Source organism: Panulirus ornatus, chromosome 1, assembly GCF_036320965.1.
Source record: "Panulirus ornatus isolate Po-2019 chromosome 1, ASM3632096v1, whole genome shotgun sequence".
Taxonomy (NCBI): Eukaryota; Metazoa; Arthropoda; class Malacostraca; order Decapoda; family Palinuridae; genus Panulirus; species Panulirus ornatus.
Genome location: NC_092224.1, coordinates 61,919,805 through 61,946,503, shown reverse-complemented (window position 1 = coordinate 61,946,503; position 26,699 = coordinate 61,919,805). Strand labels below are relative to the sequence as shown.

The 26,699-nt window shown below is 40.2% G+C and overlaps 2 long non-coding RNA genes across 3 annotated transcripts in view; both read left to right on the top strand.

Annotated features, from left to right (window-relative positions):
- Window positions 1-1,252, top strand: part of LOC139751508 (uncharacterized) — a 46,947-nt gene extending 45,695 nt beyond the window's left edge. Inside the window, exon 3 of the long non-coding RNA XR_011713359.1 lies at window positions 709-1,252. This is a non-coding gene — a long non-coding RNA (uncharacterized lncRNA). The remainder of the gene's footprint in view (window positions 1-708) is intronic.
- Window positions 1,253-3,497: 2,245 nt separating this feature from the next.
- The window catches only part of LOC139751454 (uncharacterized), a 37,631-nt gene continuing 14,429 nt past the window's right edge, over window positions 3,498-26,699 (top strand). The window contains exons 1-3 of one of the 2 annotated variants that reach the window (XR_011713349.1): window positions 3,498-3,696; window positions 4,933-5,024; window positions 12,773-12,944. This is a non-coding gene — a long non-coding RNA (uncharacterized lncRNA). The remainder of the gene's footprint in view (window positions 3,697-4,932; window positions 5,025-12,772; window positions 12,945-26,699) is intronic. The other variant, XR_011713352.1, reaches the window with a different exon arrangement.

Sequence of the window (26,699 nt, the reverse complement as noted above, 5' to 3'; positions counted from 1 at the left end):
GAAAGCAAAAATGGGTATGTTTGAAGGAATGGTGGCGCCAACAGTGTTATATGGTTGCGAGGCGTGAGCTATAGATAGGGTTGTGCAGAGAAGGGTGGATGTGTTGGAAATGAGATGTTTGAGGACAATATGTGGTGTGAGGTGGTTTGATCGAGTAAGTAATGAAAGGTAAGAGAGATGTGTGGTAATATATATATATATATATATATATATATATATATATATATATATATATATATATATATATATATATATATATATATATTATATATTATCCCTGGGGATAGGGGATTAAGAATACTTCAAACGTATTCCCTGCGTGTCGTAGAAGGCGACTAAAAGGGGAGGGAGCGGGGGGCTGGAAATCCTCCCCTCTCGGTTTTTTTTTTTTTTTTTTTTTTTCCAAAAGAAGGAACAGAGAATTGGGCCAGGTGAGGGTATTCCCTCAAAGGCCCAGTCCTCTGTTCTTAACGCTACCTCGCTAATGCGGGAAATGGCGAATAGTTTGAAAGAAAGATATATATATATATATATATATATATATATATATATATATATATATATATATATATATATATATGTCCTACTATTCTTGAAGTGTATACCATATTTTCAGTTACTTCTGAGACGTTGCCATTAATAGTTCTCTTCAAATGGTAGAGGTTCGAATCCCTCCTGCATGATCTTTATATATTGACAATTTTCCAGACAAGAAGCAGAAAGAAATGGCACGTTTCTCATCCCACCATCGTCCACTAGACGAAGATGTAGATGGAGAACGGATTCCCTCCTGAGCGCATCAGCCCACAGGACCTGCTTGTCAGCAAAGTTTACAACATCGTGGGGGCGTCGCGGGTCTGACAGTTATGTACAGGGCGTACCTTCCCCAGGCCGTGGTCTGCATATGGATGGGTCCTACAGCACAGTGAGCTCAACGACCACCAGCTCTCTCCGAGAGCCCCGTCTCGAGAAAGTATCATCCTCATCTTTTTCATTTTTGTTCATCCCTTGCTCGGTTTTAAAGCATATACTCACAACAGTAAACATCAGTGAACTCATGTTCTCTGAAGAGATTGAATTGATTATCTTGAAAATAAATGTATAACCTGTAACTTCATCATCAGTTGCACTATAAACGTTGTAGTAAATACATCTGACGAAGAATATTTTTTTACTACTTTAAACTTCGTAATGAACAACAGAACAACAACAGCAGGAATACCCGCTCCTTTCCTAGCTCTACTTTCAAAGGTTCTGTCATTAGATAGGGAGAAAAAATAGATGGGACAGTGGGAGGGGATCAGGGGAGCAGAAACATTTAGAATCTGTTCATGAGGAATTTCAGATATGGATCGATGACACGGATCTCAGTCACCAAAGCGTGGTCATGGTGGTAGTATAATGTTTCGAAACGGTAAATGAAAAGACATGCTTCGCGATCTGCAGTTCAGCTTGTTCTGTTTCTCATCACTCAAGTTTCAAGAGAAGAAAGGATTATTGAGCTAAAAATGTCCAATATTCAGGGTATCTGAAAAATCGCTCGTGTCACTATGATTTTACAATAAAAGTTACATTGATTGTGGAAATGACAGATTCTTGGGTCAGCAGACACATGGACCAGTCACCTCGCCGTCTTTCCCTGTGTCGAATATCAAGTAACAACTGGGCCTTGGATCAGCTTAGGTCGGCAATAGTCTACCAAGACTAGGACTCATCTCATGTCCCCTGTGAATACTTGATAGACCCATTTCCCAAGCCCCTGAATTCAGCTTCGAGAATCAGAAACTCACGCCAACCTGGTGGAGATTAACTCGCAGGACACAGCTGATGTCTCAGAGGTTACACGCAGAGAGAATAACAAGTAAGGGACGAATAACAAATAAGCTGCTCAGTCAAGAGAAGGGAGAGACATAACAGTGAGTACGGTATGAACTATCTTCAGGCCGTCAATGATTTATAACTCTGTATTCTGAAAGTTACAAATGAAGAAGGATTTAGCTTCAAGATAAGAGAGAGAGAAAAAAAATATTGCGCGGTATTACCATCACAGACGAAGCAGATAATTCTGAATAATCGATCAGTCATTTTATGACTGACTGGTAATGTGTTGACCATGATGTGCGTTTGAGGAAAGCACACAGCATTACCATGATAAAGTAACTGGTGTTGTGTGAACCTTGGTGTGTGTGGTGAGGGAAGCACACAATGCCACCATGATGAAACAACAGGAACCGGCTGAGACAGCCATCAATCCTCCTCCTACTCCCAGAACCCTTTCTCATCTTCTCTTTCCTTGTCTCCAGTCTTTTCCACGTCTCTTCCTTTATAAATCTTTTCCCCTCTCCTTTGCTCTATCTTCCCCTTCCTTCCCCACATATCCCTCGAGCCCCACTTCTCCCTCTGTCTTTTGCCACCAGCATATGCAAAATGTTATTGGCCAATTGCTGATTTTCAAGACGAATTTTATATCCTTTATAGTAGAAGTAGGTCAAGATATATTTGGGTGTATACTGACCAGCAGAAGACCATGGTGGAGTCAGATTTTCTCTACTTTACACGTGGAAAATGTCATTTGCTAGACACTGCATTGAGTTAGTGTAGGTAAGACGGGATTAACCTGTGAAATTTAGAAATCCAAAACCAATAACCAGTAACAAACTTTAATTTGGAAAAATACAGAAACAATAACCAGGTATTAGTAACTAACTCGTCACAGAATCGGTAACCAGGAAGCAGTAACTATCTTCCCAGTTTTAGATAAGTCAGACCAGTAACCAGAAAACTTTCTAACTTTAAAAATAATAACGTACTTCATCGAACATTTGAAACTGGTCGCTGTATTCAGCTTTATGAGACTTTGACTAATACTCATAATTGAATTTAACATCTCAATAACTTAAAAACCACCGTGTTCTTGCGTACCAATCTTAATGTGAGTTTTAAATCATTCTCTCAGAGCTCATAGCTCGCACCCCTTTCCCCCAAATTGTTGATGCACCCTTGGATTCATGTTGCTAAACGAAAATCACATTTTCACCCTTTATGCTTATATAAACACCAGCGAAATTACTCAAATGAAAAGATAAACATATGGGTCATCAACTCTGTTCATAAGCTACAACCATTCTACCTACTGTCTTAAAGCCTCTTTCTAATGGGTTACTGGTTCTCATTACTGCAACATAGAAAAAATGTAAACCCCTGTATCTGAAATATCATTAGCTAATTAAATATTGATCAGTTATTCTGTAATGTATGTAAATTTATTGTCATTCGATAATGATAGTCAAATGTAAACAGAACGCAACATTGATGCGAGCATCTGTAAATCATAATGCTTTCAGTAATATCAGAAAATCTTATTAATACTTCTGTTAATTCTTTTAATATAAATAATATTATTTTCATAACAAATAATATTCTGTTGATTTCTTTTTTTATATTCAAAACCAAAAAATTAAGTGTTTTGTTTCTCGCTTGACTGTCCAGACCCCGCTCCCCCCTACCTGATTCGACAGGTTCATTCATTGGTTGGTAGTTTAAATGTCCATGTTAGCACTCATTTTCTGGGAGTTTAAATATGGTATTTAAGTATTGCAGGTGTGTTGACAGCCATCAAGACCAGAAATATCAATCAGTCTGATATTTTCAACTAAGAGAAAGTGGTGAGGTGAGAGAACTGGATGCTCATGAATGGTAGAGATCTTCATAAACCCTGTTGAGTTAAATAACGTGAATTATGTTGACTTTGCCCACCTATGTTTTGGAGCGGTTCAGGTAGAGTTTAAAGATCAGTTTAAATGTATATAGATTAGTAGATTTAATGAATGAACTTGGCCAAATATTTTTTAACGTGGATTGATATATTAGTACATTAGGCGTATTTTATATGCATGTATTGGTTTTACGTTGAATTGACATTTTACAAATGTATTACCAAGTTTTACATTAAATAACCCCGCATTTTTCGAGATATACATCATCCCTAAACCATTTTGAATATCAATTAAAATGTGTTAAAAATTGTCCTCGACAACTATTATTCTCTAAACGTTAGCTTTAAGTATAAGTATTAAGACGGTATTCAAAGCTAAAAGTGATATGGAACTAAATGAGAGTGTTAACATTATTCAACGCAAATAGGGATGGAAGCTCAGTTGATAGATTATCGAAATTGGTCTGGTGTTGGAGATGGGAATGGCTGCTTGATCTCTTGTCAGTTTGCATTAGGCGGCAGTAGTTCGATGCTCGGTAATAAATATAATGCTATTTCAACTAGAACACGAGATAGTAAATTTCAGCATAGCTTAGGTGAGGCTTTCTTAGGTTCTGCTAATTCTTTTACAAGTTCATTATATTAATAAACACATATTCCATGATATACATGACCCTACAAGTTCATATATCAATTAACCCCACATATTCCATTATATACATGACCCTACAAATTCATTATATCAGTTAACCCCACATATTCCATAATATACCTGACCCTCATTATTGATACCCTATTTATTTTTTTACAAATATGATGCTTAGATTATGATCTGTAACTGTTTTATTATCTAAACACTACAGTGGTGTCATAGAATAACTCTATATCTAAAGCTAATAGCATTGCGGAGGTAATCTGGTTTTATAACTGGAAAATGAATAAATCCAGTAATAAACTGTTAGTAAAGAAAATCAACCAGTAGGTAAAATAGTAATTGATCTGGTTTCAGCTAATCTGTAAAGTATCCACTGCCTCGTCAATATTTGCAAAAACTTTTTTGCATGGGAAAAGTTGGCACCAGAAATCCAGCGATAAAGTAGAAACAAACTAATTGGGTCAGCGAAATACAGCTTGACCTATTGTTGCTGACTAGTTGATAACTAGTATTGTATGTTGTAAGTATTCATTAACATCTGATACTGTATTTGATTTTGCAGAGTGGTCCAACTTTGTGGATTTTCATGTTGATCAAGTATCTTGAAATCATAAGCAAAGTGTTGATACACATTTTAATGGCCATATATTATGGGTATGTATATATCATTATAAGATTATAATTAAGTTAGATTAATTACTTACCAGGTAAATTGTAGATGATTTACAAATTTAGCTCTGCAGTTTAAAAAGCTTAGTTATTCACTGATTTTGTTTTGCCATATGAATGTAGTTTTGAGAACAGGATGAAAGTTGTTGGTAAAAATATAGGGTTGGTAGTTAAAACAGAAAATATCAACAGAACTTAGGAAAATCATACCAAACTCCATAGCAGCCAAGACTTATCTCATTTTTCAGTATTCTAGTGGAGTTATAACACGCACCCATGATTGATGGCCACAACAACTACTTATGAATTTCAACAAACAGATGACAAACAAAGTGGCTATTTATGCCACTTTCCAGTCTCCCAGTTAGCAATCATTCCATGCAGTCTTTTGCAGCAGTCATGTCACTGTTGGTTACTTGTTACGATTCTCTGCTACTATTTGTTTTCAGCAGAGTAGGTTTTCATGTACACACTTGATATTGGATTAGCTGCTTTTTATTTCCAGGAAATAAGGTAGATATCCAGTGGAATGAGTTACTACAAAAGCAGTATGAATGTGTTCAGTGATGCACTTGCTGGTTTATGTTGCAGTTTGAGTGATAACTCTCACCCTCTCCAGACCTCTCACACAGCACTTACACTTACAGATTAATGGATTCAATTAAACCTTAAGGTCTTTTTTGGCTTTCATATCCTGATAAACTTTGGTACTTAAATAGGGCTAACTGACTGTAGCATCATTGATGACCTAACTTGCGAGAGAGTTCCAACCATCTATCACTATTTCACTTAAGAAGTTCTTGGTTTCAAATAGAATTCTTTTTCTTGAGACAGTTTGTGGCTCTGACCCTTCAGAAGTTTATTGCTGCTTGGCTCAAAAAATAAATCTGTGTACATTCCCCAAACCTTTGAGAATTGTAAAAGTTTCAGGCAGGTCCTTTCTCTCTCTCTCTATCTCTCTCTTGCTTTAATAGTGGCAGTACTTTTAGATGGTGGAACCTCTCTTCATGGGAGCACTGCCTCAAGTTAGGAACTATTTTAGTGGTTAGTTTCGCCAGACCCTAAATATCTTTGGTAAGATATGGTTTCCGTGCCGAGACAGTAATCCATGTGTGATCTAACATTGGTCTGATGTAGGATCATTAATTATTTACAGTCTACTGGTATATATGGAAATATTTTGCCATATGTCACTCACAACCTTGGCTACAGTTTTACACATTGATTTTAGGTATGTCTTGATCTACATACCCAAGACTTTCCATTCTACCACTTCTTTTATCGAATGTAAAGATCAACTTGACTGGCCATCGTATATATAACCTTCAACACTGTGGCCTTTCTGCATCCTCCTGCATTTTTCAACATTATATGCCAGGTGCCAGTCACTGAACCACTTACCTTGATATTTTATTTGCTTTGTCGCTGTCTCCTGCGTTAGTGAGGTAGCGCAAGGAAACAGGCGAAAGACTGGCCCAACCCACCCACATACACATGTATATACATACACGTCCACACACACAAATATACACACCTATACATCTCAATGTACACATATATATACACACACAGACATATACATATATACACATGTACATAATTCATACTGTCTGCCTTTATTTATTCCCATTGCCACCTCGCCACACATGGAATAACAACCCCCTCCCCATTCATGTGTGCGAGGTAGCACTAGGAAAAGACAACAAAGGCCCCATTCGTTCACTTTCCTTGATATTCAGATAATTTTGAATTAGGTCTCTTCCTTGACACCCTATGACTCTGGTGAGTTTCCATGAGTTTATATGAGAAAGACAGACAACAGAAGGCCTGATTAGCCCATGACTGGGTTGCCAGACAACAGGAGGCCTGATTGGCCTATTCCTGGGTTGCCTGAAAAAAATCTAAGTTTACAAAAAAAATGTAATTCCACTCGATACTTCATTAAGCTATCACCGACTCCCTGCTGCTGCACATTAGCCTTCTAGTGTCCCTGTTACTGCTGTCATTTATACATTTATTGCTAGCATTTTCTCAAAGTATACCTGAATTTATAGAATATTTGTCTAAACAACTTTTGAAGGTATTTATAGTTTTAGCATTCAGTACATCTAACAGTAACGTATTCCAGTGCTCAACACAAAATAGGAAAAGAAGCATTTTCCCATGTCCATACTACATGTTATAGCTTTGAGTTTTAATTCATTTGTCCTAGTAACCATATTTTCTTGTTTTAAAAAAATGCTTGTGGTTTACTTTATCAAACTTATTCCCAATTTTGAACACTTGAATTAAGACGCTGTGAAGTCTACATTTTTAAGGGAGAAGAGATTCAATTGTTTTAGCTTCTCTCCTTGTGCAAGAATTCTAAAGGATGGAATCAATTTTGTCATGCTTCTTTGTACTTGCTCTGATTTTTCCTCATATCTTTTATAGTTTGGGGATCAAAACTAGGCTGAATATTCAAGTTGTGGTCTTGCTAGAGAATCATAAAGTGTAAGAATTGTTTCTGGTGTCTTATTATTGATTCTCCTGGCTATGAAACCAAGCATTTGGTTACCTTTTTACTTGCTACTTGACACTGTTTAGTGTATTTCAAATTGTTGCTAATGACAACTTCAAGGTCTTTTTCTTCATTTACTTAGTGAGAGAGTTTCTGAATATCAGCAGACATCTTGATGTGGCTTGTGATGCTTTCCTGGAGGTCATTAATGTATATGATGAATAGAAAAGGACCAATGATGAAGCCCTTTAGAACTCCATTGGAAAATGTGGCCTACTCTGAGTGGCTCTCTCCAAGACAAACATTAGTTTTTCAAATTGGATGAATCCACTTAAGGATTTTGTCTATAATTCTGTAGGGCTTTATCTTTTGAAACAGTTACCTAGGGCACAGTTTAAAAAGCTTTATTGTTCTGTTGAAAAATATCAACACCATTTATTTCATCAAATGCTTGAATCCATAATTACAATGTTTCAAGTTGAATTGTGAAGGAGAATTTGTTTCATAAGAATCTGTGCTGATGCAGTGTTATCAACTTGTAAAGGTCCAGATAATCTAGAACTGGGGTAAACCATGGAAAAGTCTGTGGTGCCTCGATGTGGATAGGGAACTGTGGTTTCCGTGCAATACACATGACAGCTAGAGATTGAGTGTGAACGAATGCCCCTGCTCCCCTTAGGGTAGCTCTTGGAAAAGACAGAAAAAGCCACCTTCATTCACACGCAGTCTCTAGCTGTCATGTGTAATGCACCTAAACCACAGCTCCCTTTTCACATCAAGGCCTTACAAGACTTTCCATGGTTTACCTCAGACGCTTCACATGCCCTGGTTCAATCTATTGACAGCATGTCAACTCCGGTATACCACATCTTTCAATTCACTCTATTCCTTGCATGCCTTTCAACCTCCTGTATGTTCAGGCCCCGATCCCTCAAAATCTTTTTCACTCCATCCTTCCACCTTCAATTTAGTCTCCTTCTTGTTCCCTCCACCTCTCACACATATATCCTCTTTGTCAGTCTTTCCTCGCTCATTCTCTCCATATGTCCAAACCATTTCAACACACCCTCTTCTGCTCACTCAACCACACTCTTTTTATCTCCACATTTATCTCTTACCCTTTCATTATTTACTTGATCAAACCACCTCACATCACATATTGTCTTCAAACATTTCCAACACATCCACCCTCCTTCGGACAACCCTATCTATATTCCCATGCCTCGCAAGCATATAACATTGTTGGGACCACTATTCCTTCAAACGCTCTCAGAACCTTTGCCGCTTCCCCTACCCTATGACTCACTTCTGCTTCCATGGTTCCATCCACTGCTAAGTACACTCCCAAATATCTAGAACACTTCCTCCACTTTTCTCCAAACTTACCTCCCAATTAACTTGTCCCTCAATCCTATTGAACCTAATAACCTTGCTCTTATTCACATTTACTCACAACTTTTTCCTTTCACACTTTTCCAAACTCAGCCACCAACTTCTGCAGTTTCTCTTACGAATCAGCCACTAGAGCTGTATCATTGGTAAACAACTGACTCACTTCACAGGCCCCCTCATTCCCAACAGATTGCATACTCACCTCTCTCTCTCTCTCCAAAACTCTTGCATTCACCTCTGTGTCCACCCCATCCATAAATAGATTAAACAACCATGGGGACATCACACACTCCTGCTGCAAACTGACATTCACTTTGAACCAATCACTCGCCTCTCTTCCTACTTGTACACATGCCTTACATCCTTGGTATAAACTTTTCACTGCTTCTAACAACTTACCTTCCATGCCATATACTCTTAGAACCTTCCACAAAGCATCTCTATCAACCCTATCATATGCCTTCTCCAGATCCATATATGCTACATACAAATCCATCTGTTTTTTAAGTATTTCTCAAATACATTCTTCAAAGCAAACACATGATCCATACATCCTTTACCACTTCTGAAACCACGCTGCTCTTCCCCAGTCTGATGCTCTGTACATGCCTTTACCCTCTCAATCAATACCCTCCTATATAATTTCCCAGGAATGCTCAACAAACTTTTGCCTCCGTAATTTAAACATTCACCTGTATCCCCTTTGCCTTAGTGCAATGGCACTCTGTATGCATTCTGCCAATCCTGAGGCACTTCCCCAGGATCCATACATACATTGAATATCCTTACCAACCAATCAACAACATAGTCACCCCCTTTTTTAATAGATTCCACTGCAATACCTTCCAAACCCACTGCCTTGCTGGTTTTTTATCTTGCACAAGGCTCTCACCACCACTTCTCTGTTTACCAAACCATTCTCCCTGACCCCTCTCACTTTGCAAACCACCCTGACAAAAGCACCTTATATCTGCCACTCTATCATCAAACACATTCAACAAACCTTCAAAATACTCACTCTATCTCCTTCTCACTTCATCACTACTTTTTATTACCTCCCTATTAGCCCTCTTCACCAGTGTTCCCATTTGTCCTCTTGTCTTACAAACTTTATTTACCTCCTTCCAAAACATCTTTTTATTCTCCCTGGAATTTAATGATACCCCCCGCCTCAACTCTCATATGCCCATTTTTAACCTCTTGTACCTTTCTCTTGACCTCCTGCCACTTTCTTTATACATCTCCTAATCATTTGCTCTACTTCCGTGCAAAAATTGTCCAAACACCTCTCTTTTCTCTTTCACGAACAACCTTACTTTTTCATCCCACCACTCACTACCCTTTCTAATCTGCCCCCTTCCCACCTTTCTGATGCCACATGCATCTTTTGCTTAAGCCATCTGCTTCCATAAGTACATCCCATTCCCTTCATGTCAATTGCTCTCACCTTTTGCCATTCCACAGTCAATCTCTCGTGGTACTTCCTCACACAAGTCTCCTTTCCAAGCTCACTTGCTCTCACCACTCTCTTCTCCCCAACATTCTCTCTTCTTTTCAGAAAACCTCTACAAATCTTCACCTTCAGCTCCACAAGATAATGATCAGACATCCCTCCAGCTGCTCCTCTTAGCACATTAACATCCAAAAGTCTCTCTTTTACACACCTATTAATTAACACATAATCCAGTAATGCCATTTGACCATCTGTTCTACTCTACTTCTACTCTTCTACTTCCTTCCATTTCTTTATTGTTCTTTCCCAACTTCTTGCTGCCTCCACTTACAACACATATATCCCTTTCGTCACTCTTTCTTCGACCATCCCCTGCCTATGCCCAGACAATTTCATATTTTGTTAATATCTTATGTATACAGGTTGAGCATCCCAAATCCAAAAATCCAAAATGCTCCAAAATCAGAAACTTTGAGAGGTGACGTTACTAGTGGAAAATTACGTCTCAGTTAAAACCTAGAAAATAAAGTACAGTGTACTGTAGTCTTTTGATCAAGACAGCATTGAAGGTGGAAACTGAAAACCTACACTTGTTTATTGTAATTGTTTAACAGTTGATACAGGTATTCTGCTGATATTACTGTGCTGCTTAGTTACCTTAAATGCACTATTTTTCATTGTATTAATGGTGTTTTTTTTTTTTTACTTTTAAGTACTTATGCATATCTGTAGCATAGAAATTCAAGAGTCAGGAATGGTGATTCCAGACAACCACAGATTATCCACATGGGTGGCTGAGGTTGTGACACCTTAGCTTACTGATGGTTCATTGTTACACAAACTTTGTTTCATGCACAAAATTATTAAAGATATTGTATGGACTTGGGTTCCATCCCCTAGATATCTCATTATGTATACATGCAAATATTCCAAAATCTGAAAAAATCCAAAATCCAAAACACTTCTGGTCCCAGGCATTTCGGATAAGGGATACTCAAACTTTACCCCTTTAGTCATCCTTTCCTCACTCATTCTCTCCATATCTCCAAATCATTTTAGCATACACCTCTTTAGCTCTCTCATACATATTCCTCTTACTACCACACCTTCCTCTTACCAAATCATTTCTTATTTGATCATTCTTGCATCACTACACATTCTCATACATTTCATTTTCTGCACACTCTTGCCATCCTTTAAATTTTTGTCTTCAAACGTTTAATTTCCGACACACTCATCCCATTCTTTACATTTTTTTGTCTTAAGGCATCCTTACAGCACTGACAGGACTACTTTACCATCATACATTTCTGCTTTCCCCTTAAGACAGTGTCCTTTCTTTCCACACATTCCTCTCTGCACCTAAGACTTTTGCCCCTCCACCCACCCTTTGGCTTACTTGAGCTCCTATGGCTCCATTGGCTGCCATATCCACTCCCAGGTATTTAAAGCACTTCATTTTCTCTAAGCCCCCAAGTTCTCTGTTCAAACCCACACTCCAGATAACCTACCCCTTTTCACTGCTAAACCAAATAAGCTTGCTTTTATTTTCAATTGCCATTAACTTTCTCATTTCACACACATTCCCATAATCAGACTCGAATTTTTGCATTTTCTCACTAGTGCTATCATACATCATCTGCAAACAATAACTGACTCCTCTCTCAAGCCCCCCCCTCACAGGAGACTTCATACCTGCTCCTCTCTACAAGATTTGCATTCACCTTCCTCACCACCTCATCCATAAACAGAGTAGACGTCCATGGTGACATCAAGCACACCTACTGCAGACCCACCTTCATCTTGAATCACTACCCTCCCCACTACCTACCTACTTATACATGTATTACTCTATTCATAAAAACTATCCACTGCTACTAGAAAGCTTTCATCCCATTCCATATATTTGTAGCACCTTTGGTAGAGCATCTCTCTAAACCCCATCATAAACTTTCTGCAGATCCATAAAAACTATGTATGTATTTCTCTCACACATTCTTCTAAGCAAATACCTGATCCACACATCCTCAGCCACTCTTGATACTAAAGTGTTCCTCCCTAGCCTGATGCTGTGTGCATGGTGCCACCCTCTCAACCATCACTTTTCCTTACAACTTACGAGGTTCACTTGGTCACTACTCTTCCGTACAATGTACCAGGTACACTCAACATACCTTTGTTGCTCGGAGAGTCACTTTTATCCCCCTTGTCTTTGTACAGTGGCACTTTACATCCTCAAGCACCTCACCATGATTAGTACACACACTTGAAAATCCCATCTAACAAATCAAGAGCAGTGATTTCCCATGTTAAGAAATTCCACTGCAGCCACCTTGCTGCATTTCATTTTATGCATGGCTTTTTATATCTCAAATTTTTATATTTCAGTAGAAGTGGCTTGAGGCTAGATTTTGTCAAGAAATTTTTGATGATCTTTTTCATGAATACAAGCCTTTCATCATTATACATGCACCTCCGCTCATTATCTCTAGACCTCCAAACTTTACCTGCAAGTCATAATTACTGTCAAGAGCAAGGGCAATCTTGACAAGATACAGAGGTAGGTGCAGGTGATTACATTGTCTTACATTTTTTTTCCTGGAGTGTATGGACTTTTAATTTCCATTAACTAAAGAAACATTTGCATCATGAAGGTCTTGATTTTCATAAACAAGCTGTTATTATATGCATATTCTTATCTGTTTTTATTCACAAGATACTGTATCCATTTTTTCTATGATTTAGAAAAACCCTGACCTGCAGGATATGATGTTGAATACATATTGTTCCTTAGATATTTTGTCCTAACCCCTTTAGTGTTATTAATCTAACAACAGAATTTGAACATGGCAGAATAATTACATATTTAGCAGCAGGAAACAGTACGAGTCAAAACTTTCACCAAGATCATGTGGAAAGGAGGATAAATGTTGCTTTAGTATGTATGCAAGGGAAGAGCAGAGAACTGTAGGAATAGTTTGAAGTTAAATGACAGAAATTGGAAGTCCATGACCGTATAGTATGAAATTTTAGAAAAGTGAAAATTCTTGCGCTCCTTCTGGAGTTACCATCAGATGATACGGCAAAGTGAATTTGTCCCAAATCTCTTACAAGAAAAGAATAATGAATGAAAATTTATGATAGATCTGAGGTTGACCTATTTGGTTTGATCTTTACAATAAGGAGTCCATCCTAAATTCTATTTCTCCCCTATCCCTGTGGATATGGTAGAAAGATTTCTATACTGCCTACTTATTCCCCTGCGTGTCATAGAAGGTGACTAAAAGGGATGGAAGTGTGGGGCTGAAAATCCTTCCCTCCTGTTTTAATTTTACAGAAGAAAGTTGAAGGAAGCAAAGTTAGGATTATCCCTTTTGAAGCTCAGTCATCTGTTCTTGATGCTACCTCACTAATGTGGGAAATGGCAAATATGTACGAAACATTTATATCCTTGGGGATAGGAGAGAAAGAATACTGTCCTTGTATATCCTGTGTGTTGTAGAAGGCAGCTAAAAGGGGGGCTGGAAATCTTCCTCTCCTGTTTTTACTTTTCCAGAAGGAACAGAAAAGGGGACCAAGTGATGATTTTTCCTTCCAAGGCTATATCCTCTTTCCTTAAGGCTACCTTATTAATTTTAAATGGCAGTTATGTATGAAAATTTTTTTTTATCCTTAACTCAGTGTTGTAAATGGAAATGGTGAAGAGCTTGTAGATTTGTATGCTGAAAAAGGACTGGTGATTTAAAAAGAGAGATGTATAAAAGTACACGTATGTAAGTAGAAGAGATGGCCATAGAGCATCATTGGATTATGTTTTAATTGATAGGTGGTGAAAGAGAGATTTTTGGATGTTTAATGTGCTAAGAGGGGCAACCGGAGAGGTCTGATCATTATTTTCTGTAGGCAAAGGTGAAGATTTGGAGAGGTTTTCAGAAAAGAAGAGAGAATGTTGGGGAGAAGAGAGTGGTGAGAGTAAGTGAGCTTGGAAAGGCGACTTGTGTGAGGAAGTACTAGGAAAGATTGAGTGCAGAATGGAAAAAGGCAAGAACAAATGGCATAAGGGGAGTGGGGAAGGAATGGGATATATTTAGGGGAGCAGTGATAGCTTGTGCAAAAGATGCTTATGGCATGAGAAAGGTGGGAGGTGAGCAGAGTAGTAAGGGTAGTGAGTGGTGGGATGAAGAAGTAAGATTGTTAGTGAAAGAGAAGAGAGAGGCAGTTCAATGATTTTTGCAGGAAAATAGTGCAAATGACTGGGAGAGTATAAAAGAAAGATGCAGGAGGTGAAAAAGAGGGCAAATGAGAGTTGGGGTGATAAATTTTAGGGAGAATAAAAAGATGTTTTGGAAGGAGGTAAATAAAGTGCGTAAGACAAGAGAACCAATGGGAACATCGGTGAAGAGGGCTAATGGGGCGGTAATAACAAGTAGTGGTGATATGAGAAGATGGGTATTTTGATCGAGGTGGTGTCTGAAGTGTGAGGGTCAGGGAAATTGGTTCGGTAAGGAGGGAAGAGATAGTAAAAGCTTTGAAGACTGTGTTGTTGACTGGTTGGTGAGGATATTCAGTGTATGTATGGCTCATGATGAAATGCCTGATGATTGGCGTAGTGCATTCATAGTGCCAGTGTACAAAGGCAAAGGGGTTAAATGTGAGTGTTAAAATTACAGAGGTACAAGTTTGTTGAGTATTGCTGGAAAATCATATGGGAGGGTATTGATTGGGAGGGTGAAGACATGTACAGAGGATCAGATTGGGGAAGAGCAGTGTGGTTTCAGAAGTGGTGGAGGATATATGGATTAGGTGTTTGTTTTGGAGAATGTATGTGAGAAATTCTTAGAAAAATAAATGGATTTGTATGTAGCATTTATGGGTCTGGAGAAAGCATATGATAGAGATAGAGATGCTCTGTGGAAGGTATTAAGAGTATATGGTGTGGGAGGCAAGTTGCTAGAAGCAGTGAAAAGTTTTTTTCGAGGTTGTAAAGCATGTGTACAAGTAGGAAGAGAGGAAACTGATTGGTTCCCAGCGAATGTTGGTTTGCAGCAGGGGTGTGTGATGTCTCCATAGTTTTTTGATTTGTTTATGGATGAGGTTGTTAGGGAGGTGAATGCAAGAGTTTTGGAGAGAGAGGCAAGTATGCAGTGTGTTGTGGATGAGAGGGCTAGGGAAGTGAGTCATTTGTTGTTCATTGATGATACAGTGCTGGTGGCTGATTCGGGTGAGAAACTGCAGAAGCTGGTGATTGAGTTTGGTAAAGTGTGTGAAAGAAGAAAGCTGAAAGTAAATGTGAATAAGAACAAGGTTATTAGGTACAGTAGGGTTAAGGGACACATCAGTTGGGAGATAAGTTTGAATGGAGAAAAACTGGAAGAAGTGAAGTATTTTAGATATCTGGGAGTGGATTTGGCAGCGGATGGAACCGTGGAAGTGGAAGCGAGTCACAGGGTGAGAGAGGGGGCAAAAGTTCTGGGAGCATTGAAGAATGTGTGGAAGGTGAGAATATTATCTCGGAAAGCAAAAATGGGTATGTTTGAAGGAATAGTGGTTCCAACAATGTTATGTGGTTGCAAGGCGTGGGCTATAGATAGAGTTGTGCGGAGGAGGGTGGGTGTGTTAGAAATGAGATGTTTGAGGACAATATGTGGTGTGAGATGGTTTGATCGAATAAGTTATGAAAGGGTAAAGGTAATGAGTGGTAATGAAAAGAGTGTGGTTGAGAGAGCAGAAGAGGGTGCATTGAAGTGGTTTGTCATATGGAGAGAATGAGTGAGGAAAGATTGACAAAGAGGATGTATGTGTCAGAGGTGGAGGGAAAGAGAAGTGGGAGAGCAAATTGGAGGTGGAAGGAAGGAGTGAAAAAGATTTTGAGCAATTGGGGCCTGAACATGCAGGAGAGTGAAAGGTGTGCAAGGAATAGAGTGAATTGGAATGATGTGGTATAATGGGGTCGACGTGCTGTCAATGGATTGAAGCAGGGCATGTGAAGCTTCTGGGGTAAACCATGGAAAGTTTTGTGGGGCCTAGATATGGAAAGGGAGCTGTGGTTTCAGTGCATTATACATGACATCTAGAGACTGAACGTGAATGAATGTGGCCTTTGTTATCTTTTCCTAGTGCTACCTCCCGCGCATGCGGGGAAAGGGGGGTGTCGTTTCAAGTGTGGCGGGGTGGCAACGGGAATGAATAAAGGCAGTAAGTATGAATTATGTACATGTGTATATGTGTATTTGTCTGTGTATGTATGTGTATGTATATGTTGAAATGTATAGGTATGTATATGTGCATTTGTGGACGTGTGTGTATATACATGTGTATGTGGGTGTGTTGGGCCATTCTTTCGTCTGTTTACTTGGGCTGCCTTGCTAACGTGGGAGACAGTGACAAAGTATGATAGATATTTATATATAAATAAAAAGATGTTTAGGAAGGAGGTAAATAAGTTGCGTAAGACAAGAGAACAAATGGGAACATTGGTGAAGGGGGCTAATGGGGAGGTAATAACACGTAGTGGTGAAGTGAGGAGATGGAGTGAGTATTTTGAAGGTTTGTTGAATGTGTTTGATGATAGAGTGGCAGATATAGGGTGTTTGGTCAAGATGGTGTGCAAAGTGAGAGGTTCAGGGAGAATGGTTTGGTAAACAGAGAAGAAGTAGTGAAAGCTTTGTGGAACATGAAAGCTGGCAAGGTGGTGGGTTTGGGTGGTATTGCTGTGGAATTAATTACAAAAGGTGGTGACTTTGTTGATGACTGGTTTGTGATAATTTTCAATGTATGTATGGTGAAGTGCCAGAGGACTGGTGGAATGCACGCATATTACCATTGTATAAAGGCAAAGGAGGTAAAGGTGAGTGTTCGAATCACAGAGGTATGTGTTTGTTGAGTATTCCTGGGAAATTATATATGAGGGTATTAATTGAGATTGAAGACTCAGATTGGGGTGTCTAAATGCATGTGTATGTAACCAAAATGAGAAGAAAAGAGAGATAAGTAGTATGTTTGAGGAAAGGAACCTGAATGTTTTGGCTCTGAGTAAAACAAAGCTCATGGGTAAAGGGGAAGAGTGGTTTGGGAATGTTTTTGGAGTAAAGTCAGGGATTGGTGAGAGGATAAGAGTAAAGGAAGGAGTAGCACTACTCCTGAAACAGGAGTTGTGGGAGTATGTGATAGAGTGTAAGAACGTAGACTCTAGATTGATATGGGTAAAACTGAAAGTGGATGGAGAGAGATGGGTGGTTATTGGGGCCTGTGCGCTTGGGCATGAGAAGAAAGATCGTGAGAGGCAAGTGTTTTGGGTGCAGCTGAGTGAGGATGTTAGCAGTTTTGATGCATGAGACCGGGTTATAGCGATGGTAATTTGAATGTAAAGGTGAGTAATGTGGCAGTTGAAGGAATACTTGGTATACATGGAGTGTTCAGTGTTGTAAATAGAAATGGTGAAGAGCTTGTAGATTTTTGGGCTGAAAAAGGACTGGTGATTGGAAATACCTGGTTTAAAAAGAGAGATATACGTAAGTATATGTATGTAAGTAGGAGAGATGGCTAGAGAGTGTTATTGAATAATGTGTTAATTGATAGGCATGGGAAAGAGACTTTTGAATGTTAATGTGCTGAGAAGTGCAACTGGAGGGATGTCTGATCATTATCTCGTGGAGGCGAAGGTGAAGATTTGTAGAGGTTTTCAGAAAGGAAGAGAAAATGTTAGGGTGAAGAGAATGGTGAGAGTAAGTGAGCCTGGGAAGGAGACTTGTGTGAGGAAGTACCAGGAGAGACTGAGTGCAGATTGGAAAAAGGTGAGAGCAAAGGACACAAGGGGAGGGGGAGAGGAATGGGATGTATTTAGGGAAGCAGTTATGGCTTGCGCCAAAGATGCTTGTTGCATGAGAAGCATGGGAGGTGGGCAGATTAGAAAGGGTAGTGAGTGGTGGGATGAAGAAGTAAGATTATTAGTGAAAGAGAAGAGAGAGGCATTTGGACAATTTTTGCAGGGAAATAATGCAAATGACTGGGAGAAGTATAAAAGAATGAGGCAGGAGGTCAAGAGAAATGTGCAAGAGGTGAAAAAGAGGGCAAATGAGAGTTTGGGTGAGAGAGTATCATTAAATTTTGGGGAGAATAAAAAGATGTTTTGGAAGGAGGTAAATAAAGTGCATAAGACAAGAGAACAAATGGCAACATTGGTGAAGGGGGCTAATGGGAAGGTAAGAGCAAGTAGTGGTGATGTGAGAAGGAAGTGGAGTGAGTATTTTGAAGTTTTGTTGAATGTGTTAGATTATAGAGTGGCAGATATAGGGTGTTTTAGTTGAGGTGGTGTGCGAAGTGAGAGGGTTAGGGAGAATGGTTTGGTAAATAGAGAAGAGGTAATGAAAGCTTTGCAGAAGATGAAAGCCAGCAAGGCAGTGGGTTTGGATGGTATTGCAGTGCAATTTATTAAAAAAGGGGGTGACTTGTGTTGTTGACTGGTTGGTGAGGATATTCACTGTATGTATGGCTCATGGTGAAGTGCCTGAGAATTGGTGGAATGCATGCATAGTGCCGCTGTACAAAGGCATAGGGGATAAAGGTGAGTGTTCAAATTACAGAGGTATAAGTTTGTTGAGTATTCCTGGGAAATTCCTGGGAGGATGAAGGCATGTAAAGAGCATCAGATTGGGGAAGAGGAGTGTGGTTTCAGAAGTGGTAGAGGATATGTGGGTCAGGTGTTTGCTTTGAAGAATGTATATGAGAAATATTCAGAAAAACAAATGGATTTGTATGTAGAATTAATTTATCTGAGAAGGCATGTCATGGAATTGATAGAGATGCTCTGTGGAAGATACTAAGAGTGTATGGTGTGGTAGACAAATTGCTGAAAGAACTGAAAAGTTTTTATCAAGGATGTAAGGCATGTGTATGAGTAGGAAGAGAAGAAAGTATTTGGTTCCCAGTGAATGTTGCTTTGTGGCAGGGCTGCATGATGTCTCCATAGTTGTTTGATTTGTTTATGGATGGGGTTGTTAGGGAGATGAATACAAGTGTTTTGGAGAGAGGAGCAAGTATGCAGTCTGTTGTGCATGAGAGGGCTTGGTAAGTGAGTCATTTATTGTTCGCTGATGATAGTGCTGGTGGCTGACTCGGGTGAGAAATTGCAGAAGCTGGTGACTGAGTTTGGTAAAGTGTGTGAAAGAAGAAAGCTGAAAGTAAATGTGAATAAGAGCAAGGTTATTAGGTACAGTAGGGTTGAGGGAAAAGTCAATTGGGAGACAAGTTTGAATGGAGAATAACTGGAGGAAGTGAAGTGTTTTAGAATAATCTGGGAGTGGATTTGGCAGCAGATGGAACCATGGAAGTGGAAGTGAGTCACAGGGTGGGGGAGGGGGAGGGGGCAAAAGTCCTGGGAGCATTGAAAAATGTGTGGAAGGTGAGAACATTATCTCGGAAAGCAAAGATGGGTATGTTTGAAGGAATAGTGGTTGCAACAATGTTATATGGTTGCGAGGTGTGGGTTATAAATAGGGTTATGTGGATGAGGGTGGGTGTGTTGGAAATGAGATGTTTTAGGACAATATGTGGTGTGAAGTGGTTTGATCGAGTAAGTAATGAAACAGTAAGAGAGATGTGTAGTAATGAAATGAAGAGGGTGTATTGAAATGGTTTGGTCACATGGAGAGAATGAGAGGAAAGATTGACAAGTAGGATATATGTGTCAGAGGTGGAGGGAATGAGAAGTGGGAGACCAAATTGGAGGTGGAAGGATGGAGTGAATAGATTTTGAGTGATCAGGGCCTGAAACATGCAGGAGGGTGAAAGTCATGCAAGGAACAGAGTGAATTGGAATGATGTGGTATACTGGGGCCAATGTGCTGTCAATGGATTGAAGCAGGGTATGTGAAGTGTCTGGGGTAAACCATGGAAAGTTTTTTTGGGCCTAGATGTGGAAAGGAAGCTGTGGTTTCGGTGCATTACTTATGACAGCTAGAGACCGAATGTGAACGAATGTGACCTTTGTTGTCTTTTCCTAGTGCTACCTCACACGTGCACTGGGTGGCGGGGTGGCGATGGGAATGAATAAAGACAGCAAGTATGAATTATTTACATGCATATATATGTATGCGTTGAAATGTATAGGTATGTATATGTGCGTGTGTGGAGGTGTGTGTCTATACATGGGTATGTTGGTGGGTTGGGTATCCTTAATCTGTTTCCTTGTGCTACCTTGCTAATGCGGGAGACAGTGACAAAGTATAATGAAAATGAATAGATATATATTGATTGAAAGGGTCAAAGTATGTACAGAGCATCGGATTGGGGAAGAGCAGTGTGCTTTCAGACATGGTGGAGGATGTGTGGATCAGTTGTATGCTTTGAAGAATGTATGTGAGAAATACTTAGAAAAACAGAATAGAGATGCTCTTTGGAAGGTATTAAGAGTATATGGTGTGGGAGGTAAGTTGCTTGAAGCAGTGAAAAGTTTTTATCGAGGATGTAAGGCATGTGTACGAGTAGGAAGAGAGGAAAGTGATTGGTTCCCAGTGAATGTTGGTTTGTGGCAGGGGTGCATGATGTCTCCATGGTTGTTTAATTTGTCTATGGATGGGGTTGTTAGGGAGGTGAATGCAAGAGTTTTGGAGAGAGGGGCAAGTATGTAGTCTGTTGTGGATGAGAGGGCTTGGGAAGTGAGTCAGCTGTTCGTTGATGATACAATGCTGGTGGCTGACTTGGTGAGAAACTGCAGAAGCTAGTGATAGAGTTTGGTAAAGTGCGTGAAAGAAGACAGCTGAGAGTAAATGTGAATAAGAGCAAGGTTTTTATGTTCAGTAGGGTTGAGGGAGAAGTCAATTGGGAGGTAAGTTTGAATGGAGAAAAACTGAAGGAAATGAAGTATTTTAGATGTCTGGTGGTGGATTTAGCAGTGGATAGAACCATGGAAGTGGAAGTGATTCACAGGATGGGTGGGGGGGCGAAGGTTCTGGGAGCGTTGAAGGATGTATGGAAGGTGAGAACATTATCTCGGGGAGCAAAAATGGGTATGTTTGAAGGAATGGTGGTTTCAACAATGTTATATGGTTCGAGGCATGGGCTATAGATAGGGTTGTGTAGAGAAGGGTGGATGTGTTGGAAATGAAATGTTTGAGGACAGTATGTGGTATGAGATGGTTTCATCAAGTAATGAAAGGGTAAGAGAGATTTTATTTATTTATTTTGCTTTGTCGCTGTCTCCCGCGTTAGCGAGGTAGCGCAAGGAAACAGACGAAAGAATGGCCCAACCCGCCCACATACACATGTATATACATACACGTCTACACACGCAAATATACATACCTATACATCTCAATGTACACATATATATACACACACGGACATATACATATATACACATGTACATAATTCATACTGTCTGCCTTTATTTGTTCCCATCGCCACCTCGCGATGTGTGGTAATAAAAATAGTGTGGTTGAGAGAGCAGAATAGGGTGTATTGAAATGGTTTGGTCACATGGAGAGAATGAATGAGGAAAGATTGACAAAAAGGATATATGTGTCAGAGGTGGAGGGAACGAGGAGAAAATCTGGAGACCAAATTGGAGGTGGAAGAATGTAGTGAAAATGATTTTGAGCGATTGGACCCTGAACATGTAGGAGAGTGAAAGGCATGCAAGGAATAGAGTGAATTGGAATGATGTGGTATACTGGGGTCAACGTGCTGTCAATGGATTGAATCAGGGCATGTGAAGCATCTGGGGTAAACCATGGAAAGTTTTGTGAGGCTGGGATGTGGGAAGGGAGCTATGGTTTCGGTGCATTACATATGACAGCCAGAGACTGAGTGTGAATGAATGTCACCTTTGTTATCTTTTCCTAGTGCTACCTCGCATGCTCTGGGGGAGGGGGTGCCATTTCATGTGTGGCGGGGTGGCAACAGGAATGGATGAAGGCTGCAAGTGTGAATATGTATGTGTATATATATGTATATGTCTATGCTACTTGATCATTATCTTGTGGAGGCAAAGGTGATTGTAGAGGTTTTCAGAAAAGAAGAGAAAATGTTGGGGTGAAGAGAGTGGTGAGAGTAATTGAGCCTGGGAAGGAGACTTGTGGGAGGAAGTACTGTAAGGAGAGACTGAGTGCAGAATGGAAAAAGGTGAGAGCAGAGGACGTAAGGGGAGTGGGGGAGGAATGGGATGTATTTAGGGAAGCAGTGATGGCTTGCACAAAAGATTCTTGTGGCATGATAAGCATGGGAGGTGGGCAGATTAGAAAGGGTAGTAAGTCATGAAGAAGTAAGATTCTTAGTGAAAGAGAAGAGATAGGCATTTGGACGATTTTTGGAGGGACATATACATATAGACACATGTTCATAATTCATACTTGCTGCCTTTCCACATCCAGGCACCACAAAACTTTTCACTGTTCGCCCCAGATGCTCCACATGCCCTGACTCAGCCCACCGACAGCACGTCGACCCCGGTATACCACATCCTTCCAACTCACTCAATTCCTTGCACGCCTCTCACCCTCCTCAGGCCCCGATTGCCCAAAACCCCCTTCACTCCATCCCCCCATCCCCAATCCGGTCCCCAACCTCTCCTCGCTCCCCCCACCCCTGACACACAAACCCCCCCCTTGTCAATCCATCCCCCCCCCCCCACACACACACACACACACACACACACACACACACACACACACACACACACGTTACCAAACCATCCCAACACACCCTCCTCCGCTCTCCCAACCACTCTTTTTATTAGCACACATCTCTCTTACCCTTTCATTACCCACTCAACCAAACCCCCTCTCACCACACACTGTCCCCAAACATCTCACTTCCAACACATCCACATATATATTTATTTTTATTTATTTATATGTGTCGGAGGTGGAGGGAACGAGGAGAAGTGGGAGACCAAATTAGAGGTGGAAAGATGGAGTGAAAAAGATTTTGTGTGATCAGGGCCTGAACATGCAGGAGGGTGAAAGGAGGGCAAGGAATAGAGTGAGTTGGATCGATGTGGTATACCGGGGTTGACGTGCTGTCAGTGGATTGAATCAGGGCATGTGAAGCGTCTGGGGTAAACCATGGAAAGCTGTGTAGGTATGTATATTTGCGTGTGTGGACGTATGTATATACATGTGTATGGGGGTGGGTTGGGCCATTTCTTTCGTCTGTTTCCTTGCACTACCTCGCAAACGCGGGAGACAGCGAAAAAAAAAAATTATTTATTTATTATACTTTGTCTCTGTCTCCCGCGTTAGCAAGGTACCGCAAGGAAACAGATGAAAGAATGGCCCAACCCTCCCACATACACATGTATATGCATACACGTCCAGACACACACATATACATACCTATACATCTCAATGTATACATATATATATACACACACAGACATATATACATGTACATAATTTAGACTGTCTGCCCTTATTCATTCCTGTCGCCACCCCACCACACATGAAATGACAACCTCCTCCCCCAGCATGTGCACAAGGTAGCGTTAGGAAAAAAACAAAGGCCACATTCGTTCACACTCAGTCTCTAGCTGTCATGTATAATGCACCGAAACCACAGCTCCCTTTCCACATCCAGGCCCCACAAAACTTTCCATGGTTACCCCAGACGCTTCACATGCCCTGGTTCAATCCATTGACAGCACGTCGACCCTGGTATACCACATCGTTCCAATTCACTCTATTCCTTGCACGCCCTTCACCCTCCTGCATGTTCAGGCCCCGATCACTCAAAATCTTTTTCACTCCATCTTTCCACCTCCAATTTGGTCTCCCACTTCTCATTTCCTCCACCTCAGACACGTATATCCTCTTTGTCAATCTTTCCTCTCTCATCCTCTCCATGTGACCAAACCATTTCAAAACACCCTCCTCTGCTCTCTCAACCACACTCTTTTTATTACCACACATCTCTCGTACCCTTTTATTACTTACTCAATCAAACCACCTCACACCACATATTGTCCTCAAACATCTCATTTCCAGCACATCCACCCTCCTCTGCACAACTATTTATAGCCCATGCCTCATAACCATATAACATTGTTGGAACCACTATTCCTTCAAGCATACCCATTTTTGTTTTCCAAGATAATGTTCTCGACTTCCGCACATTTTTCGAAGCTCCCAAAACCTTTGCCCCCTCCCTCAGCCTGTGATTCACTTCCGCTTCCATGTTTCCATTCACTGCCAAATCCACTCCCAGATATCTAAAACACTTCACTTCCTCCATTTTTTCTCCATTCAAACTTACCTCCCAATTGACTTCAGTTGCACCTCTCAGCACATTAGCATCCAAAAGTCTCTCTTTCGCGCGCCTATCAATTAACACGTAATCCAGTAACGTTCTCTGGCCATCTCTCCTACTTACATTTGTATTCTTATGTATATCTCTCTTTTTAAACCAGATATTCCCAATCACCAGTCCTTTTTCAGCACATAAATCTACAAGCTCTTCACCATTTTCATTTACAACACTGAACACCCTATGTACACCAATAATTCCCTCAACTGCCACATTGCTCACCAGAATACTAACACCCTCACTCATCTGCTCCGAAAACACTTGCCTCTCATGATCTTTCGTTCTCATGCCCAGGTGCATATGCACCAATAATCACCCATCTCTCTCCATTCACTTTCAGTTTTACCCATATCAATCTAGAGCTGACTTTCTTACTCACTATCACATACTCCCACCACTCCTGTTTCAGGAGTAGTGCTGCTCCTTCCCTTGCTCTTGTTTTCTCACTAACCCCTGACTTTACTCCCAAGACATTCCCAAACCACTCTTCCCCTTTACCCTTGAGCTTCGTTTCACTCAGAGCAAAAACATCCAGGTTCCTTTCCTCAAACATACTACTTGTCTCTCTTTTCTTCTCATCTTGGGTACCTCCACACACACTTAGACACCCCAATCTGAGCCTTCAAGTAGGATGAGCACTCCCTGCGTTACTCCTTCCTTCATCTGTTTCCCCATTTAGAAAGTTAAGATACAAGGAGGGGAGAGTTTTTAGCCCCCCGCTCCCGTCCCCTTTAGTTGCCTTTTTCGACACGTGAGGAATGCCTGGGAAGTATTCTTTTTTCCTCTATCCCCTACTGTTTTTCGTGAAGAATGTAGAATTCATTCAATTTTAGTGATACTAGAATCTGCTGTCAAACATGATATTCCCATGTCTGAAATCTAACACCAACTCTGTTGTATCTCTTATACCTCATATCACCAGGAAAGTATTGCTTGGGTGATGGTCACGGCAGTAAGGTTTCTTGACTGCTTGTCCAAAGACATCTTGAAGTGCTCCAACCTCATCACACCTGCCTGGGTCCTCTTGCTCATGTATTCTGCTAATGTATTTCTTTACTTTCTTTTTAGCAGAATACTAGCAGTCTGTGCTTCACTATGTACCTTGTTCCTGGCTCTTGTATGATTTTTTTATCTATGTTATTCATCCTCTTTATTTAAATGTGTTTCTTTTAACCCACTCTGTGACACCCCATTACTTTTCATCCTCTGACATACACCAGCTCTTAAATACTTAACCACTACTTGGTTCATCCCATGTGCTAGCAGTACAGGTTCTCCTCTAAAAGCTTCTTTGAGCATCTTGAGTCCAAGAGCTGTTTACTGCACTGCATGTCCACATTTCACACCTATGGCCTTTGTTTATACTCATAGTCTGAATTTTCGTTGCATAGTTATTTCTCTCTAATTATCCCACCACCTTCCTCTTAAGAGCTGTCCTGTATTTTGCTTTCAATTGTGTCTTATTTGCTTTGTGTTGAACCCAAAAACTTTATTTCTTTGACCTCATCCATCAATTTAGCATTCATTTAAACCTGCATTTCAGTTCATTAGATCTGTTTATTCTGTTAGGCAGTGCAACCTACCATTTATCCTTCCTTCCTAACACAAACTGTCACTAGCACCCTTCAGTCTCTACTCACCAGTGACTAGTTCTTTTTTCTACTAAGTCTTTGCTCACTCTCCCGTGTTGTTTTCATTTCTGAAAACTTATACTTGATGCAATAAAAATTATAAACCTTACACAAACAAGGAAAGCATTAACTGAAATAGACAGTAAATTCAGCTTTCATTTATCATGAACATATACATCTGTCTATCTGTGTATATCTCTGATGCCTGTTTCCTTTGTGAACTCCCTTCAAGGAAGTGGCTATAGCAAAAGAGTCTTTTCTTATCTCTGTCCTTCTATGTCTCCCTTGCATACATCATTCCACACATTCTTCCTCAATTTCTATCGCTCCAGTACTCTTCCACCTTAATTGCAGTCATAGGAGGTAGTTGGTAGGCAGCCTCCAAC